The sequence below is a fragment of the Dryas octopetala genome, chromosome 2 (assembly GCF_963921425.1).
Source record: "Dryas octopetala chromosome 2, drDryOcto1.1, whole genome shotgun sequence".
Taxonomy (NCBI): domain Eukaryota; kingdom Viridiplantae; phylum Streptophyta; class Magnoliopsida; order Rosales; family Rosaceae; genus Dryas; species Dryas octopetala.
This window is the reverse complement of record NC_141367.1, coordinates 10,782,308-10,787,818: the sequence shown is the minus strand read 5'-3', so window position 1 is coordinate 10,787,818 and position 5,511 is coordinate 10,782,308. Positions and strand designations below refer to the sequence as shown.

The following is a 5,511-nucleotide window of genomic DNA, read 5'->3' as shown; positions in this document are numbered from 1 at the left end:
GTAATTAATTTGGCAAGGTAATGGGTGGATACGACTTTTTTTTTTTTATAAAAATTGGAATTTTGAAAATGTCATTAATTTAGGTGGAATTTAAACTTGGAATTTACAGCCTTCAAATTCCAAGTTTTTTTCCATATAGAATTTAAGAAATTCTATATTTATGGACCCAAACAAGGAAATTAGAGCATGTAATTTCTTAAATGCTGAGTTTTGTTTAAATTCCAAGTTTTTTTTCTCCATCCAAACACACCATTAAAGTTTTTGGTGTTTCTTTGGCCAAAAAAAAAGTTTTTGGTGTTTAGAAAATAATATATGCCGTACTCACCAAACAGCAATCAAACGACTCAACTACTCTCACTATGCTACTCCTCCCTCCTCTGCCCTCTCCTTCACCCTATCTCCCTTTTCTCGCCAACGCCCCTCTCTTTCCCTCACCCCCTCTCGCCCTCGTCCTCTTTGGTTGCCCAAACCACCGCCCAAGCCCAAGAGCCTCTTAGCCTCTTAACTCCGCCTGTCTTCTCTTCTATCCAGGTTTTTCTGTTTTTTTTCAAGTTTTTCACATCTTTAATTATTTTGATGTTTTACATTCTTGACTTTTGATTTTTGGTTTATGTTTGTGTTTATGCAGGTTGAATTATTTGATTTTGCCCACTTCAATCGCAAATCCCCGTGCACCACCCCCTCCATTGCAAATCAGGTTTAAACAAATTTCAATTTTAATTTTCTGAGTTTGGAAAGCAGGTTTACAGTTGGGCTTTGTGGTTATTTGGTCTATTTGTATTTTTGATTGTCTATTTGTTAAAATGCAATACCAATTTCCTAATCTCAATTCCTTTGTCCTTTTTCTCTTTGTATGAGAAGTAGATGGCTGCAAGATGCCATGTATGTCTTAGTTTAGTGCAAGATGCCATGTATGCCATGCTTTTAGGACCCCACTATGTTAATTCAATGATCTCTTCGTTTTACTCCAAATATTAAATGTTTTGTACCATGACCGTCCTTTAGTATTGTTTTACATTGAGGGCAGTGTGTTTCACTGTGAAAAGAAGCTGATCTATGAAAACAAATAAACAAGTAATATATGTTGCCATGGCTCATTGTGGTTTCATGACAACAAGGGACAAGCATGTTAGAAGCTTATATATGTAACAATATCTATGAAAATAAATTACGTACAAATTGGAAGTAGGATTAACATGTTTCAATTATTCTAATTAAGATATTGAGTTCGTTTATGCCTTTCTTGTAAGGTATTGTTTTCTACTGAAAGCAATGAATATAAGTATATAAGCTAGCTAGCCATCACAATACATTTACTGTGACTGTTTTGTATTGTGGAAATTAAGAGGAAGGAGGACCATATCTCGCACATATCATGGTTTGTACTATTAAATTTTTATTTGGGTTTTGGGAGGTTTTTAGATTTTAAAGGCGCTGGATTTGTAATGTTAGTAGTTATTTCAACTCTTTTTTTACAGTCTAAGTTTTTTTTTGGCCATTTACACAGTCTAAGTTAAAGCTACTGGGATCCTATAATTACATTATTAAAAGAGAACAAACAGTCAAGCCACCAATGCTAAGTCGGTAGTCTTTAGTCCTTTTTTAGACATGATTCCACGATTTATGTTCTTGAAATTTAATACCAACTTCTTATTCTCAACTTATTTCTCCTTGTTTTTGCTCCTTGTTATATAATATATATTTGATTCTTATTAACTAGAACTTCACATTCTCTAAATTGATACCTGCATATTTTTTATGGAGTCTAAGTCAAAGATTCTGGGATCCTCTAATTACATTATTACAAGACAACAAATAGTCAAGGTATGAAAATATTCAACATATGGTCTGCTCATGTTCTAAATAGCATGATGTCTGAACCTTTGGGTGACCATTTCCTATGGAATTGGTTTAGCTTAAGTACATATTGTTCTTTTATTGGTTTACAAATAGGCGGCACAATTGTTATTTTTTAGGTTTTTTTTCATATTTAGTACCTAAACTTTAACCATTGTCTTAATGTTGGTACCTAAACTTTTATTTGTCCCAATTGAGTACCTAAACTTTTATTTTGTGTTTAATAGGTACCAAAATGAATTTCTGTTAAAATTGTCAACAAAAGTTAGGGGCAATATAGTCACTTCAAAAAATTTATATTTTAATTATAATTTATATTTTTTTTGTTTGTTGTGTTTTTAATAATTTTAAACATATAAAGAAAATAATTAAAATATACTTTGACTATATTGCCCCTAAATTTTGTTGACAATTTTAACATAAATTCATTTTGGTACCTATTAGACACAAAATAAAAGTTTAGGTACTCAATTGGGACAAATAAAAGTTTAAGTACCACATTAAGACAATGGTCAAAGTTTAGGTACTAAATATGAAATAAACCCTATTTTTTATAAAGTGTCTGTCATGTTGACAAAAATAGTGACTGTTACATGGTATCAATTAAGGATATATCACGTAAAGAGGTATGAGAATCAAGAAGCATTTTGGTCAATAAATTTTTCAAGGTTCTAACGGTTTGTTTGTGGTGTGTGTGTGTGTTTAGGGGTGGGCATTTACTACCGAAATACCGAACCCGTACCATACCGTACCGTGTCAATGTTATACCGAAAAATAATACCGATTATATACCGTACCGATACCGTACCGTACCGAGTCTAAATCGGTATGGTATAGGTATGAAACTTTCAATACCGTGAAATACCGTACCGTACCGATATATTTTTAATTTAATTATTTAATATATATTTCATTATCATGCTTTCTATACTTGGGTCTGAGTTGCTCTTGTGTTTTACAGTTTTACTCTTCTTTTTGTCATTGTTGTAGTTTCTTTGGCATTGATATATATATATATATATATATATATATAGAATGGTGTGTGATTTATGATCAGTTGCTTTCTTTTCTAATTCTGTGTTTACACTGGTTGATGATGAATTGGGTTAGAATTATATATGTGCTTAATTAGTCGTTTGATGGTTAATTAAGGATCAATACCATCTGTCATAGTTCACAACAGAAATGAAAGGAACGTAAAAGTTGGGTTTTGTTTTATCTTTTGGTTGGGAAAAAGTATTTCTTTTTGGTTGTTAAATATTGTTTTTTGACAAAAAAAAAAAAAGTTTAAAATGTTGGTATATACCGAAACCATACCGAACCATACCGAATTCATAGAACACTGGTATGGTATGGTACCAGTTTTAAAAATGTCCATACCGTACCGATACCGTACCGAATAAAAATTTCGGTATGGTATCGATATGAGGCTCATACCGTACCATACCGTACCGTGCCCACCCCTATGTGTGTTTGATCAGGTGGCTCAAGTTCTACTTACTCTGCCATACTCATTCTCACAGCTGGGGATGCTCTCAGGCATACTCTTTTAGCTCTTCTATGGCTTGTTGGGAAGCTTACCTCATTAGCACACTCTATGTGGAATATACAGAATCATAAAAGAAAGAGAAAAGGTTGACAACTATTTTGTGACTTTGTGGAATGCAATTCGAGTATTTTGTGACTTAATTAATTTGTGTATTGACCAAAAAAAAAAATTAATTTGTGTAGCAGAAAAAATATATTTCTATAGGAATCAACATAACAAATTTGTACAATGAAATTAACAAAATTTAATCATGACCCGGCCATAAAGGGTAAGCAATGATATAAAAGGGGAAAAATCATGCATATATTTGATTCTCATTGCCTCCGTCCCTCTCAAAAGGCACATAGGGAAGTTTTGCCTTCTTTATCTTTAGTCTTTGATACGAAACAATTATTCTTGACCTTTGTTTAGACTAAAAGAAGTCAATTGAGTTTGTTTTTTATATAAAAAATGATTGAAACATATATTTAAAAATTTTATAAATATACATTGCATTGATATTAAGAACTTCATAGAGAATATATATATATATATATGTATATATGGTTTATTTACAAATTATCCACTTAGACTATACTCGATTTGCAAGTCACCACCTAAATTAAAAATTGAATTAATCTACCACTTGAATTAAAAAAATTTTGCAATGTATTGCCTCCGTCTAATTCCGTTAATATATTTGTTAAAAATAAGGGTATGTTGGTCTTTTCAAGTAAATTTTAAGGGATATTTTGGTCTTTTTGAATTCCCATGAGATATGTTTAAGACTTATAATATTCTTACTCTAAAATATTCTTTCCATACCCAAAACTTTACTTAGTATACCTACAAAATAAAGTTTTTCAAAAAAAGAAAAAAAATACACTAACTCCCTCCCTCCCTCCACCCCCGCAGCCACCTCCGGCAGACTCCCTGTGCCGACCACCCCCTCCACCCCAACTACCGCCTTTCTTCTCTAAATCCCCAGCCAAACCCAAGCCAACCCCTACCCAACCCAAACCCACTCCGCCCCGCCCAGCCCCGACGCCCAACCCTAGCCCCGACCCCACATTACCACCGAAACCAATCCCAAACCCAGCACCGACCCGAGCCTCATCTCTCTCTCTTTCTTCCAGATCGGAGGCCGGCTGGGTTCTCAGCTTTTTAATGTTTATTTTTTATTGAATTATTTATTAGTTATATATTTAATAATAAAAAAATTCATCTGAAAAGACTAATATACCCTTATTTTTGACAAAAATATTGACGGACTTGGACAAAAACAGTACATTGCGAATTTTTTTTAATTCAGGTGGTAGATTGGAAACCACTTGAAATTAATTCTACATACCTATTTTATATTAATTATAGCGCCAAAAATCCCCAACATATGAATTGGAAACCACTTGAAAAATAATAGTCAACGACCTCTTTCTTGCTAAACTTTGTGCTTTTTTCTCTTGTACTAATAGGCAAAGCCGTAATTAATTCCTTGCCAATCCCCATAGTATGCAATGACCAAATATCGTTGCCTTTTATTTTTTCAATATTAGGTTCATGTTCGTTGCCTATTATAGAGTAGTCGTTGCCAAAATAGATAGACAACAAATCCAATTTGTTGCCTAAACCCTTGCAAATTCATTGCCTATATGCATAGGCAATGCCAATAACAGTCATTGTCTATTATAGAGTAGTCGTTGCCAAAATTTATAGACAACAAATCCAATTTGTTGCCTAAACTCTTGCAAACTCATTGCCTATACGCATAGGCAACGCCAATAACAGTCGTTGTCTATTTTATATTCATTATGGCGCCGAAATTTCCCGCCAAATGAATAGGCAACGACCTTGTCGTTGTGAAACTTCGCGCCTCTTTCCCGCCAAATTATAAGCAACCCCCTTTTTATTTCCTTGCTTATTCTCATAATCAGCAACCAAAAAATTGTTGCCTATTCTATATAGTTCGTTGCCTATTAATTATCCAAGATCAGGTACATGGTCGTTGCCTATGTAGAAAAATTTGTTGCCTATTCACGTAATAGGCAACGAAATTAAAGGTGTTGCCTATTATTCCGTTGCCTAATCCCAAATTTATTGTAGTGACAATACAATGATTTCTGTGATTT

General features: G+C 33.3%; 1 long non-coding RNA gene across 1 annotated transcript; it reads left to right on the top strand.

Moving 5' to 3' along the window:
- The first annotated feature begins 359 nt into the window (after positions 1 to 359).
- LOC147293030 (uncharacterized) lies at positions 360 to 3,470 on the top strand. Its single transcript, XR_015120309.1, has 3 exons — positions 360 to 531; positions 629 to 697; positions 3,339 to 3,470. It is a non-coding gene; the product is annotated as an uncharacterized LOC147293030 (long non-coding RNA).
- The last annotated feature ends 2,041 nt before the right edge of the window (positions 3,471 to 5,511 follow it).